Raw genomic sequence first — 15,474 nt, 5'->3', positions numbered from 1 at the left:
GTGAGTCCTTTCCTCAAGGTAAAGCCTTGAATAGCCTGCCGAAGCGGAAGCTTGGAGCAGAGTCCTTGAAGCATTAGCTTTAGGTCTGTTTTCTTTTAAGGTTAGGAAGCTTTCAGGACCCCGAGGACCTCGCGTGGGCCCCCTATTCCTTGCAAGAACACCTAGTACCAGCAGGCTCCACTAGGAAGCTTGGAGCAGAGTCCGTGAGGCCTAACTTTAGGTCTGCTTTCTTTTAGCGTTAGTAAGCTTTCAGGTCACCAGGACCTCGCGAGGGCAGGCACCCTATTCCCTGCAAGAACATCGAGTACCGGCAGGCTCCCCTGGGCTCCTAAGAAACATCCAGGCCCGGAAACCTTTCCGAGTCACTCTGTGTATGCTGAGTGTAGGGCAACACACTGCACTCTTCCTTGGGAGACCTAGGTTTCCTCAGCACTCCAACAGCTCCAGGAAATCTGTTCTCTTACATCCTACATGTCATTCAAATCTGCCTCATTGTCCTAGGCTGAGCGGTACTGAGAAACCAAAACTGCTTCGCTCTCCTTCTACAGAGTCTTACCTTAAGACCCCATACTTACAGGAGAAAGTCAGCTTGCGTTCCGGCTGTAACCAAAGCACAGTTTTTCCTCTTACACAGCAGGGTTTTAGAAGAAGCTAAGCCCCGATAGCTTACCTAGAGCGTTCCTTGGGAGAGGCCGTTTGCTACACGGCGAACTCCGTGCCAAGAAAACGTTATTCAGGGAAGGGACCAGTGTGTAGCTAGAGTGTATATTTACTTGGAAGAAATCACAAGGAGGTAGGCCGCGTGTTCGCTGGAAACGGGGCCTGATGGCACAGGCCTTGCTTTCCCATTTTAAATGCTCCATTCATGCTGCCTTGAAATTCCCTAAATAACAGTTTTAGGACTGGTCTCTAGTCACTGTAGGCAGGGCTCTGGGAAGGGAACGAGTGTGCTCTATATCAACAGGGTGCTTTCATAGCCTGGGTAGGAGCTCCACCTGAGACGCTCTAGAGCTAAAAGGAAACTTGACGTGAGTCCTTTCCTCAAGGTAAAGCCTTGAATAGCCTGCCGAAGCGGAAGCTTGGAGCAGAGTCCTTGAAGCATTAGCTTTAGGTCTGTTTTCTTTTAAGGTTAGGAAGCTTTCAGGACACCGAGGACCTCGCATGGGCCCCCTATTCCTTGCAAGAACACCTAGTACCAGCAGGCTCCACTAGGAAGCTTGGAGCAGAGTCCGTGAGGCCTAACTTTAGGTCTGCTTTCTTTTAGCGTTAGTAAGCTTTCAGGTCACCAGGACCTCGCGAGGGCACCCTATTCCCTGCAAGAACATCGAGTACCGGCAGGCTCCCCTGGGCTCCTAAGAAACATCCAGGCCCGGAAACCTTTCCGAGTCACTCTGTGTATGCTGAGTGTAGGGCAACACACTGCACTCTTCCTTGGGAGACCTAGGTTTCCTCAGCACTCCAACAGCTCCAGGAAATCTGTTCTCTTACATCCTACATGTCATTCAAATCTGCCTCATTGTCCTAGGCTGAGCGGTACTGAGAAACCAAAACTGCTTCGCTCTCCTTCTACAGAGTCTTACCTTAAGACCCCATACTTACAGGAGAAAGTCAGCTTGCGTTCCGGCTGTAACCAAAGCACAGTTCTTCCTCTTACACTGCAGGGTTTTAGAAGAAGCTAAGCCCCGATAGCTTACCTAGAGCGTTCCTTGGGAGAGGCCGTTTGCTACACGGCGAACTCCGTGCCAAGAAAACGTTATTCAGGGAAGGGACCAGTGTGTAGCTAGAGTGTATATTTACTTGGAAGAAATCACAAGGAGGTAGGCCGCGTGTTCGCTGGAAACGGGGCCTGATGGCACAGGCCTTGCTTTCCCAATTTAAATGCTCCATTCATGCTGCCTTGAAATTCCCTAAATAACAGTTTTAGGACGGGTCTCTAGTCACTGTAGGCAGGGCTCTGGGAAGGGAACGAGTGTTGTCTATATCAACAGGGTGCTTTCATAGCCTGGGTAGGAGCTCCACCTGAGACGCTCTAGAGCTAAAAGGAAACTTGACGTGAGTCCTTTCCTCAAGGTAAAGCCTTGAATAGCCTGCCGAATCGGAAGCTTGGAGCAGAGTTCTTGAGGCCTACTTTAGGTCTGCTTTCTTTTAACGTTAGTAAGCTTTCAGGTCACCAGGACCTGGCGTGGGCACCCTATTCCCTGCAAGAACACCGAGTTCCAGCAGGCTCCAGTAGGCTGCAAAGAAACATCCAGGCCCGGAAACCTTTCCCAGTCACTCTGTGTATGCTGAGTGTAGGGAAACACACTGCACTCTTCCTTGGGAGACCTAGGTTTCCTCAGCACTCCAACAGCTCCAGGAAATCTGTTCTCTTACATCCTACATGTCATGCAAATCTGCCTCATTGCCCTAGGCTGAGCGGCACTGAGAAACCAAAACTGCTTCGCACTCCTTCTACGGAGTCATACCTTAAGACCCCATACTTACTGGAGAAAGTCATCTTGCGTTCCTGCTGTAAACAATGCACAGTTCTTCCTCTTACACTGCAGGGTTTTACAAGAAGCAAAGCCCCGATAGCTTACCTAGACCGTTCCTTGGGAGAGGCCGTTTGCTACACGGCGAACTCCGTGCCAAGAAAACGTTATTCAAGGAAGGGACCAGTGTGTAGCTAGAGTGTATATTTACTTGGAAGAAATCACAAGGAGGTAGGCCGCTTGTTCGCTGGAAACGGGGACTGATGGCACAGGCCTTTCTTTCCCATTTTGAATGCTCCATTCATGCTGCCTTGAAATTCCCTAAATAACAGTTTTAGGACTGGTCTCTAGTCACTGTAGGCAGGGCTCTGGGAAGGGAACGAGTGTGCTCTATATCAACAGGGTGCTTTCATAGCCTGGGTAGGAGCTCCACCTGAGACGCTCTAGAGCTAAAAGGAAACTTGACGTGAGTCCTTTCCTCAAGGTAAAGCCTTGAATAGCCTGCCGAAGCGGAAGCTTGGAGCAGAGTCCTTGAAGCATTAGCTTTAGGTCTGTTTTCTTTTAAGGTTAGGTAGCTTTCAGGACACCGAGGACCTCGCGTGGGCCCCCTATTCCTTGCAAGAACACCTAGTACCAGCAGGCTCCACTAGGAAGCTTGGAGCAGAGTCCGTGAAGCCTAACTTTAGGTCTGCTTTCTTTTAACGTTAGTAAGCTTTCAGGTCACCAGGACCTGGCGTGGGCACCCTATTCCCTGCAAGAACACCTAGTACCAGCAGGCTCCACTAGGAAGCTTGGAGCAGAGTCCGTGAGGCCTAACTTTAGGTCTGCTTTCTTTTAACGTTAGTAAGCTTTCAGGTCACCAGGACCTCGCGAAGGCACGTATTCCCTGCAAGAACACCGAGTACCGGCAGGCTCCCCTGGGCTGCTAAGAAACATCCAGGCCCGGAAACCTTTCCCAGTCACTCTGTGTATGCTGAATGTAGGGCAACACACTGCACTTTTCCTTGGTAGACCTAGGTATCCTCAGCACTCCAACAGCTCCAGGAAATCTGTTCTCTTACATCCTACATATCATGCAAATCTGCCTCATTGCCCTAGGCTGAGCGGCACTGAGAAAGCAAAACTGCTTCGCACTCCTTCTACAGAGTCATACCTTAAGACCCCATACTTACTGGAGAAAGTCATCTTGCGTTCCAGCTGTAAACAAAGCACAGTTTTCCTCTAACACTGCAGGGTTTTACAAGAAGCAAAGCCCCGATAGCTTACCTAGAGCGTTCCTTTGGAGAGGCCGTTTGCTACTCGGCGAAGTCCGTGCCACGAAAACGTTATTCAAGGAAGGGACCAGTGTGTAGCTAGAGTGTATATTTACTTGGAAGAAATCACAAGGAGGTAGGCCACGTGTTCGCTGGAAACGGGGACTGATGGCACAGGCACACGCCTTGCTTTCCCATTTTGAATGCTCCATTCATGCTGCCTTGAAATTCCCTAAATAACAGTTTTAGGACGGGTCTCTAGTCACTGTAGGCAGGGCTCTGGGAAGGGAACGAGTGTTCTCTATATCAACAGGGTGCTTTCATAGCCTGGGTGGGAGCTCCTCCTGAGACGCTCTAGATCTAAAAGGAAACTTGACGTGAGTCCTTTCCTCAAGGTAAAGCCCTGAATAGCCTGCCGAAGCGGAAGCTTGGAGCAGAGTCCTTGAAGCATTAGCTTTAGAGCTGTTTTCTTTTAAGGTTAGTAAGCTTTCAGTACACCGAGGACCTCAAGTGGGGACCCTTTTCCTTGCAAGAACACCTAGTGCCAGCAGCCTCCACTAGGCTGCTAAGAAACATCCAGGCCCGGAAAACTTTCCCAGTCACTCTGTGTATGCTTAGTGTAGGGCAACACACTGCACTCTTCCTTGGGAGACCTAGGTTTCCTCAACACTCCAACAGCTCCAGGAAATCTGTTCTCTTACCTCCTAGGTGTCATGCAAATCTGCCTCATTGCCCTAGGCTGAGCGGCTCTGAGAAACCAAAACTGCTTCCCATTCTTTCTACAGAGTCATACCTTAAGACCCCATACTTACAGGAGAAAGTCAGCTTGCGTTCCTGCTGTAAACAAAGCACAGTTCTTCCTCTTACAGTGCAGGGTTTTACAAGAAGCAAAGCCACGATAGCTTACCTAGAGCGTTCCTAGAGAGAGGCAGTTGGCTACACAGCGAACGCCGTGCCAAGAAAACTTTATTCAGGCAAGGGACCAATGTGTAGCTATATGTTTATTTACTTGGAAGAAATCACAAGGAGGTAGGCCGCTTGTTCGCTGGAAACGGGGCCTGATGGCACAGGCCTTTCTTTCCCATTTTGAATGCTCCATTCATGCTGCCTTGAAATTCCCTAAATAACAGTTTTAGGACTGGTCTCTAGTCACTGTAGGCAGGGCTCTGGGAAGGGAACGAGTGTGCTCTATATCAACAGGGTGCTTTCATAGCCTGGGTAGGAGCTCCACCTGAGACGCTCTAGAGCTAAAAGGAAACTTGACGTGAGTCCTTTCCTCAAGGTAAAGCCTTGAATAGCCTGCCGAAGCGGAAGCTTGGAGCAGAGTCCTTGAAGCATTAGCTTTAGGTCTGTTTTCTTTTAAGGTTAGGAAGCTTTCAGGACACCGAGGACCTCGCATGGGCCCCCTATTCCTTGCAAGAACACCTAGTACCAGCAGGCTCCACTAGGAAGCTTGGAGCAGAGTCCGTGAGGCCTAACTTTAGGTCTGCTTTCTTTTAGCGTTAGTAAGCTTTCAGGTCACCAGGACCTCGCGAGGGCACCCTATTCCCTGCAAGAACATCGAGTACCGGCAGGCTCCCCTGGGCTCCTAAGAAACATCCAGGCCCGGAAACCTTTCCGAGTCACTCTGTGTATGCTGAGTGTAGGGCAACACACTGTACTCTTCCTTGGGAGACCTAGGTTTCCTCAGCACTCCAACAGCTCCAGGAAATCTGTTCTCTTACATCCTACATGTCATTCAAATCTGCCTCATTGTCCTAGGCTGAGCGGTACTGAGAAACCAAAACTGCTTCGCTCTCCTTCTACAGAGTCTTACCTTAAGACCCCATACTTACAGGAGAAAGTCAGCTTGCGTTCCGGCTGTAACCAAAGCACAGTTCTTCCTCTTACACTGCAGGGTTTTAGAAGAAGCTAAGCCCCGATAGCTTACCTAGAGCGTTCCTTGGGAGAGGCCGTTTGCTACACGGTGAACTCCGTGCCAAGAAAACGTTATTCAGGGAAGGGACCAGTGTGTAGCTAGAGTGTATATTTACTTGGAAGAAATCACAAGGAGGTAGGCCACGTGTTCGCTGGAAACGGGGACTGATGGCACAGGCACAGGCCTTGCTTTCCCATTTTGAATGCTCCATTCATGCTGCCTTGAAATTCCCTAAATAACAGTTTTAGGACGGGTCTCTAGTCACTGTACGCAGGGCTCTGGGAAGGGAACGAGTGTTCTCTATATCAACAGGGTGCTTTCATAGCCTGGGTGGGAGCTCCTCCTGAGACGCTCTAGATCTAAAAGGAAACTTGACGTGAGTCCTTTCCTCAAGGTAAAGCCCTGAATAGCCTGCCGAAGCGGAAGCTTGGAGCAGAGTCCTTGAAGCATTAGCTTTAGAGCTGTTTTCTTTTAAGGTTAGTAAGCTTTCAGTACACCGAGGACCTCAAGTGGGGACCCTTTTCCTTGCAAGAACACCTAGTGCCAGCAGCCTCCACTAGGCTGCTAAGAAACATCCAGGCCCGGAAAACTTTCCCAGTCACTCTGTGTATGCTGAGTGTAGGGCAACACACTGCACTCTTCCTTGGGAGACCTAGGTTTCCTCAACACTCCAACAGCTCCAGGAAATCTGTTCTCTTACCTCCTAGGTGTCATGCAAATCTGCCTCATTGCCCTAGGCTGAGCGGCTCTGAGAAACCAAAACTGCTTCCCATTCTTTCTACAGAGTCATACCTTAAGACCCCATACTTACAGGAGAAAGTCAGCTTGCGTTCCTGCTGTAAACAAAGCACAGTTCTTCCTCTTACACTGCAGGGTTTTACAAGAAGCAAAGCCACGATAGCTTACCTAGAGCGTTCCTAGAGAGAGGCAGTTGGCTACACAGCGAACGCCGTGCCAAGAAAACTTTATTCAGGCAAGGGACCAGTGTGTAGCTATATGTTTATTTACTTGGAAGAAATCACAAAGAGGTAGGCCGCTTGTTCGCTGGAAACGGGGCCTGATGGCACAGGCCTTTCTTTCCCATTTTGAATGCTCCATTCATGCTGCCTTGAAATTCCCTAAATAACAGTTTTAGGACTGGTCTCTAGTCACTGTAGGCAGGGCTCTGGGAAGGGAACGAGTGTGCTCTATATCAACAGGGTGCTTTCATAGCCTGGGTAGGAGCTCCACCTGAGACGCTCTAGAGCTAAAAGGAAACTTGACGTGAGTCCTTTCCTCAAGGTAAAGCCTTGAATAGCCTGCCGAAGCGGAAGCTTGGAGCAGAGTCCTTGAAGCATTAGCTTTAGGTCTGTTTTCTTTTAAGGTTAGGAAGCTTTCAGGACCCCGAGGACCTCGCGTGGGCCCCCTATTCCTTGCAAGAACACCTAGTACCAGCAGGCTCCACTAGGAAGCTTGGAGCAGAGTCCGTGAGGCCTAACTTTAGGTCTGCTTTCTTTTAGCGTTAGTAAGCTTTCAGGTCACCAGGACCTCGCGAGGGCAGGCACCCTATTCCCTGCAAGAACATCGAGTACCGGCAGGCTCCCCTGGGCTCCTAAGAAACATCCAGGCCCGGAAACCTTTCCGAGTCACTCTGTGTATGCTGAGTGTAGGGCAACACACTGCACTCTTCCTTGGGAGACCTAGGTTTCCTCAGCACTCCAACAGCTCCAGGAAATCTGTTCTCTTACATCCTACATGTCATTCAAATCTGCCTCATTGTCCTAGGCTGAGCGGTACTGAGAAACCAAAACTGCTTCGCTCTCCTTCTACAGAGTCTTACCTTAAGACCCCATACTTACAGGAGAAAGTCAGCTTGCGTTCCGGCTGTAACCAAAGCACAGTTTTTCCTCTTACACAGCAGGGTTTTAGAAGAAGCTAAGCCCCGATAGCTTACCTAGAGCGTTCCTTGGGAGAGGCCGTTTGCTACACGGCGAACTCCGTGCCAAGAAAACGTTATTCAGGGAAGGGACCAGTGTGTAGCTAGAGTGTATATTTACTTGGAAGAAATCACAAGGAGGTAGGCCGCGTGTTCGCTGGAAACGGGGCCTGATGGCACAGGCCTTGCTTTCCCATTTTAAATGCTCCATTCATGCTGCCTTGAAATTCCCTAAATAACAGTTTTAGGACGGGTCTCTAGTCACTGTAGGCAGGGCTCTGGGAAGGGAACGAGTGTTGTCTATATCAACAGGGTGCTTTCATAGCCTGGGTAGGAGCTCCACCTGAGACGCTCTAGAGCTAAAAGGAAACTTGACGTGAGTCCTTTCCTCAAGGTAAAGCCTTGAATAGCCTGCCGAAGCGGAAGCTTGGAGCAGAGTCCTTGAAGCATTAGCTTTAGGTCTGATTTCTTTTAAGGTTAGGAAGCTTTCAGGACACCGAGGACCTCGCATGGGCCCCCTATTCCTTGCAAGAACACCTAGTACCAGCAGGCTCCACTAGGAAGCTTGGAGCAGAGTCCGTGAGGCCTAACTTTAGGTCTGCTTTCTTTTAGCGTTAGTAAGCTTTCAGGTCACCAGGACCTCGCGAGGGCACCCTATTCCCTGCAAGAACATCGAGTACCGGCAGGCTCCCCTGGGCTCCTAAGAAACATCCAGGCCCGGAAACCTTTCCGAGTCACTCTGTGTATGCTGAGTGTAGGGCAACACACTGCACTCTTCCTTGGGAGACCTAGGTTTCCTCAGCACTCCAACAGCTCCAGGAAATCTGTTCTCTTACATCCTACATGTCATTCAAATCTGCCTCATTGTCCTAGGCTGAGCGGTACTGAGAAACCAAAACTGCTTCGCTCTCCTTCTACAGAGTCTTACCTTAAGACCCCATACTTACAGGAGAAAGTCAGCTTGCGTTCCGGCTGTAACCAAAGCACAGTTCTTCCTCTTACACTGCAGGGTTTTAGAAGAAGCTAAGCCCCGATAGCTTACCTAGAGCGTTCCTTGGGAGAGGCCGTTTGCTACACGGCGAACTCCGTGCCAAGAAAACGTTATTCAGGGAAGGGACCAGTGTGTAGCTAGAGTGTATATTTACTTGGAAGAAATCACAAGGAGGTAGGCCGCGTGTTCGCTGGAAACGGGGCCTGATGGCACAGGCCTTGCTTTCCCAATTTAAATGCTCCATTCATGCTGCCTTGAAATTCCCTAAATAACAGTTTTAGGACGGGTCTCTAGTCACTGTAGGCAGGGCTCTGGGAAGGGAACGAGTGTTGTCTATATCAACAGGGTGCTTTCATAGCCTGGGTAGGAGCTCCACCTGAGACGCTCTAGAGCTAAAAGGAAACTTGACGTGAGTCCTTTCCTCAAGGTAAAGCCTTGAATAGCCTGCCGAATCGGAAGCTTGGAGCAGAGTTCTTGAGGCCTACTTTAGGTCTGCTTTCTTTTAACGTTAGTAAGCTTTCAGGTCACCAGGACTGGCGTGGGCACCCTATTCCCTGCAAGAACACTGAGTTCCAGCAGGCTCCAGTAGGCTGCAAAGAAACATCCAGGCCCGGAAACCTTTCCCAGTCACTCTGTGTATGCTGAATGTAGGGCAACACACTGCACTTTTCCTTGGTAGACCTAGGTATCCTCAGCACTCCAACAGCTCCAGGAAATCTGTTCTCTTACATCCTACATATCATGCAAATCTGCCTCATTGCCCTAGGCTGAGCGGCACTGAGAAAGCAAAACTGCTTCGCACTCCTTCTACAGAGTCATACCTTAAGACCCCATACTTACTGGAGAAAGTCATCTTGCGTTCCAGCTGTAAACAAAGCACAGTTTTCCTCTAACACTGCAGGGTTTTACAAGAAGCAAAGCCCCGATAGCTTACCTAGAGCGTTCCTTTGGAGAGGCCGTTTGCTACTCGGCGAAGTCCGTGCCACGAAAACGTTATTCAAGGAAGGGACCAGTGTGTAGCTAGAGTGTATATTTACTTGGAAGAAATCACAAGGAGGTAGGCCACGTGTTCGCTGGAAACGGGGACTGATGGCACAGGCACACGCCTTGCTTTCCCATTTTGAATGCTCCATTCATGCTGCCTTGAAATTCCCTAAATAACAGTTTTAGGACGGGTCTCTAGTCACTGTACGCAGGGCTCTGGGAAGGGAACGAGTGTTCTCTATATCAACAGGGTGCTTTCATAGCCTGGGTGGGAGCTCCTCCTGAGACGCTCTAGATCTAAAAGGAAACTTGACGTGAGTCCTTTCCTCAAGGTAAAGCCCTGAATAGCCTGCCGAAGCGGAAGCTTGGAGCAGAGTCCTTGAAGCATTAGCTTTAGAGCTGTTTTCTTTTAAGGTTAGTAAGCTTTCAGTACACCGAGGACCTCAAGTGGGGACCCTTTTCCTTGCAAGAACACCTAGTGCCAGCAGCCTCCACTAGGCTGCTAAGAAACATCCAGGCCCGGAAAACTTTCCCAGTCACTCTGTGTATGCTGAGTGTAGGGCAACACACTGCACTCTTCCTTGGGAGACCTAGGTTTCCTCAACACTCCAACAGCTCCAGGAAATCTGTTCTCTTACCTCCTAGGTGTCATGCAAATCTGCCTCATTGCCCTAGGCTGAGCGGCTCTGAGAAACCAAAACTGCTTCCCATTCTTTCTACAGAGTCATACCTTAAGACCCCATACTTACAGGAGAAAGTCAGCTTGCGTTCCTGCTGTAAACAAAGCACAGTTCTTCCTCTTACACTGCAGGGTTTTACAAGAAGCAAAGCCACGATAGCTTACCTAGAGCGTTCCTAGAGAGAGGCAGTTGGCTACACAGCGAACGCCGTGCCAAGAAAACTTTATTCAGGCAAGGGACCAGTGTGTAGCTATATGTTTATTTACTTGGAAGAAATCACAAAGAGGTAGGCCGCTTGTTCGCTGGAAACGGGGCCTGATGGCACAGGCCTTTCTTTCCCATTTTGAATGCTCCATTCATGCTGCCTTGAAATTCCCTAAATAACAGTTTTAGGACTGGTCTCTAGTCACTGTAGGCAGGGCTCTGGGAAGGGAACGAGTGTGCTCTATATCAACAGGGTGCTTTCATAGCCTGGGTAGGAGCTCCACCTGAGACGCTCTAGAGCTAAAAGGAAACTTGACGTGAGTCCTTTCCTCAAGGTAAAGCCTTGAATAGCCTGCCGAAGCGGAAGCTTGGAGCAGAGTCCTTGAAGCATTAGCTTTAGGTCTGTTTTCTTTTAAGGTTAGGAAGCTTTCAGGACCCCGAGGACCTCGCGTGGGCCCCCTATTCCTTGCAAGAACACCTAGTACCAGCAGGCTCCACTAGGAAGCTTGGAGCAGAGTCCGTGAGGCCTAACTTTAGGTCTGCTTTCTTTTAGCGTTAGTAAGCTTTCAGGTCACCAGGACCTCGCGAGGGCAGGCACCCTATTCCCTGCAAGAACATCGAGTACCGGCAGGCTCCCCTGGGCTCCTAAGAAACATCCAGGCCCGGAAACCTTTCCGAGTCACTCTGTGTATGCTGAGTGTAGGGCAACACACTGCACTCTTCCTTGGGAGACCTAGGTTTCCTCAGCACTCCAACAGCTCCAGGAAATCTGTTCTCTTACATCCTACATGTCATTCAAATCTGCCTCATTGTCCTAGGCTGAGCGGTACTGAGAAACCAAAACTGCTTCGCTCTCCTTCTACAGAGTCTTACCTTAAGACCCCATACTTACAGGAGAAAGTCAGCTTGCGTTCCGGCTGTAACCAAAGCACAGTTTTTCCTCTTACACAGCAGGGTTTTAGAAGAAGCTAAGCCCCGATAGCTTACCTAGAGCGTTCCTTGGGAGAGGCCGTTTGCTACACGGCGAACTCCGTGCCAAGAAAACGTTATTCAGGGAAGGGACCAGTGTGTAGCTAGAGTGTATATTTACTTGGAAGAAATCACAAGGAGGTAGGCCGCGTGTTCGCTGGAAACGGGGCCTGATGGCACAGGCCTTGCTTTCCCATTTTAAATGCTCCATTCATGCTGCCTTGAAATTCCCTAAATAACAGTTTTAGGACGGGTCTCTAGTCACTGTAGGCAGGGCTCTGGGAAGGGAACGAGTGTTGTCTATATCAACAGGGTGCTTTCATAGCCTGGGTAGGAGCTCCACCTGAGACGCTCTAGAGCTAAAAGGAAACTTGACGTGAGTCCTTTCCTCAAGGTAAAGCCTTGAATAGCCTGCCGAAGCGGAAGCTTGGAGCAGAGTCCTTGAAGCATTAGCTTTAGGTCTGATTTCTTTTAAGGTTAGGAAGCTTTCAGGACACCGAGGACCTCGCATGGGCCCCCTATTCCTTGCAAGAACACCTAGTACCAGCAGGCTCCACTAGGAAGCTTGGAGCAGAGTCCGTGAGGCCTAACTTTAGGTCTGCTTTCTTTTAGCGTTAGTAAGCTTTCAGGTCACCAGGACCTCGCGAGGGCACCCTATTCCCTGCAAGAACATCGAGTACCGGCAGGCTCCCCTGGGCTCCTAAGAAACATCCAGGCCCGGAAACCTTTCCGAGTCACTCTGTGTATGCTGAGTGTAGGGCAACACACTGCACTCTTCCTTGGGAGACCTAGGTTTCCTCAGCACTCCAACAGCTCCAGGAAATCTGTTCTCTTACATCCTACATGTCATTCAAATCTGCCTCATTGTCCTAGGCTGAGCGGTACTGAGAAACCAAAACTGCTTCGCTCTCCTTCTACAGAGTCTTACCTTAAGACCCCATACTTACAGGAGAAAGTCAGCTTGCGTTCCGGCTGTAACCAAAGCACAGTTCTTCCTCTTACACTGCAGGGTTTTAGAAGAAGCTAAGCCCCGATAGCTTACCTAGAGCGTTCCTTGGGAGAGGCCGTTTGCTACACGGCGAACTCCGTGCCAAGAAAACGTTATTCAGGGAAGGGACCAGTGTGTAGCTAGAGTGTATATTTACTTGGAAGAAATCACAAGGAGGTAGGCCGCGTGTTCGCTGGAAACGGGGCCTGATGGCACAGGCCTTGCTTTCCCAATTTAAATGCTCCATTCATGCTGCCTTGAAATTCCCTAAATAACAGTTTTAGGACGGGTCTCTAGTCACTGTAGGCAGGGCTCTGGGAAGGGAACGAGTGTTGTCTATATCAACAGGGTGCTTTCATAGCCTGGGTAGGAGCTCCACCTGAGACGCTCTAGAGCTAAAAGGAAACTTGACGTGAGTCCTTTCCTCAAGGTAAAGCCTTGAATAGCCTGCCGAATCGGAAGCTTGGAGCAGAGTTCTTGAGGCCTACTTTAGGTCTGCTTTCTTTTAACGTTAGTAAGCTTTCAGGTCACCAGGACTGGCGTGGGCACCCTATTCCCTGCAAGAACACTGAGTTCCAGCAGGCTCCAGTAGGCTGCAAAGAAACATCCAGGCCCGGAAACCTTTCCCAGTCACTCTGTGTATGCTGAATGTAGGGCAACACACTGCACTTTTCCTTGGTAGACCTAGGTATCCTCAGCACTCCAACAGCTCCAGGAAATCTGTTCTCTTACATCCTACATATCATGCAAATCTGCCTCATTGCCCTAGGCTGAGCGGCACTGAGAAAGCAAAACTGCTTCGCACTCCTTCTACAGAGTCATACCTTAAGACCCCATACTTACTGGAGAAAGTCATCTTGCGTTCCAGCTGTAAACAAAGCACAGTTTTCCTCTAACACTGCAGGGTTTTACAAGAAGCAAAGCCCCGATAGCTTACCTAGAGCGTTCCTTTGGAGAGGCCGTTTGCTACTCGGCGAAGTCCGTGCCACGAAAACGTTATTCAAGGAAGGGACCAGTGTGTAGCTAGAGTGTATATTTACTTGGAAGAAATCACAAGGAGGTAGGCCACGTGTTCGCTGGAAACGGGGACTGATGGCACAGGCACACGCCTTGCTTTCCCATTTTGAATGCTCCATTCATGCTGCCTTGAAATTCCCTAAATAACAGTTTTAGGACGGGTCTCTAGTCACTGTACGCAGGGCTCTGGGAAGGGAACGAGTGTTCTCTATATCAACAGGGTGCTTTCATAGCCTGGGTGGGAGCTCCTCCTGAGACGCTCTAGATCTAAAAGGAAACTTGACGTGAGTCCTTTCCTCAAGGTAAAGCCCTGAATAGCCTGCCGAAGCGGAAGCTTGGAGCAGAGTCCTTGAAGCATTAGCTTTAGAGCTGTTTTCTTTTAAGGTTAGTAAGCTTTCAGTACACCGAGGACCTCAAGTGGGGACCCTTTTCCTTGCAAGAACACCTAGTGCCAGCAGCCTCCACTAGGCTGCTAAGAAACATCCAGGCCCGGAAAACTTTCCCAGTCACTCTGTGTATGCTGAGTGTAGGGCAACACACTGCACTCTTCCTTGGGAGACCTAGGTTTCCTCAACACTCCAACAGCTCCAGGAAATCTGTTCTCTTACCTCCTAGGTGTCATGCAAATCTGCCTCATTGCCCTAGGCTGAGCGGCTCTGAGAAACCAAAACTGCTTCCCATTCTTTCTACAGAGTCATACCTTAAGACCCCATACTTACAGGAGAAAGTCAGCTTGCGTTCCTGCTGTAAACAAAGCACAGTTCTTCCTCTTACACTGCAGGGTTTTACAAGAAGCAAAGCCACGATAGCTTACCTAGAGCGTTCCTAGAGAGAGGCAGTTGGCTACACAGCGAACGCCGTGCCAAGAAAACTTTATTCAGGCAAGGGACCAGTGTGTAGCTATATGTTTATTTACTTGGAAGAAATCACAAAGAGGTAGGCCGCTTGTTCGCTGGAAACGGGGCCTGATGGCACAGGCCTTTCTTTCCCATTTTGAATGCTCCATTCATGCTGCCTTGAAATTCCCTAAATAACAGTTTTAGGACTGGTCTCTAGTCACTGTAGGCAGGGCTCTGGGAAGGGAACGAGTGTGCTCTATATCAACAGGGTGCTTTCATAGCCTGGGTAGGAGCTCCACCTGAGACGCTCTAGAGCTAAAAGGAAACTTGACGTGAGTCCTTTCCTCAAGGTAAAGCCTTGAATAGCCTGCCGAAGCGGAAGCTTGGAGCAGAGTCCTTGAAGCATTAGCTTTAGGTCTGTTTTCTTTTAAGGTTAGGAAGCTTTCAGGACCCCGAGGACCTCGCGTGGGCCCCCTATTCCTTGCAAGAACACCTAGTACCAGCAGGCTCCACTAGGAAGCTTGGAGCAGAGTCCGTGAGGCCTAACTTTAGGTCTGCTTTCTTTTAGCGTTAGTAAGCTTTCAGGTCACCAGGACCTCGCGAGGGCAGGCACCCTATTCCCTGCAAGAACATCGAGTACCGGCAGGCTCCCCTGGGCTCCTAAGAAACATCCAGGCCCGGAAACCTTTCCGAGTCACTCTGTGTATGCTGAGTGTAGGGCAACACACTGCACTCTTCCTTGGGAGACCTAGGTTTCCTCAGCACTCCAACAGCTCCAGGAAATCTGTTCTCTTACATCCTACATGTCATTCAAATCTGCCTCATTGTCCTAGGCTGAGCGGTACTGAGAAACCAAAACTGCTTCGCTCTCCTTCTACAGAGTCTTACCTTAAGACCCCATACTTACAGGAGAAAGTCAGCTTGCGTTCCGGCTGTAACCAAAGCACAGTTTTTCCTCTTACACAGCAGGGTTTTAGAAGAAGCTAAGCCCCGATAGCTTACCTAGAGCGTTCCTTGGGAGAGGCCGTTTGCTACACGGCGAACTCCGTGCCAAGAAAACGTTATTCAGGGAAGGGACCAGTGTGTAGCTAGAGTGTATATTTACTTGGAAGAAATCACAAGGAGGTAGGCCGCGTGTTCGCTGGAAACGGGGCCTGATGGCACAGGCCTTGCTTTCCCATTTTAAATGCTCCATTCATGCTGCCTTGAAATTCCCTAAATAACAGTTTTAGGACTGGTCTCTAG

The sequence above is a fragment of the Balaenoptera acutorostrata genome, chromosome 10, assembly GCF_949987535.1.
Source record: "Balaenoptera acutorostrata chromosome 10, mBalAcu1.1, whole genome shotgun sequence".
Taxonomy (NCBI): Eukaryota; Metazoa; Chordata; class Mammalia; order Artiodactyla; family Balaenopteridae; genus Balaenoptera; species Balaenoptera acutorostrata.
This window is presented reverse-complemented; position numbering follows the sequence as displayed.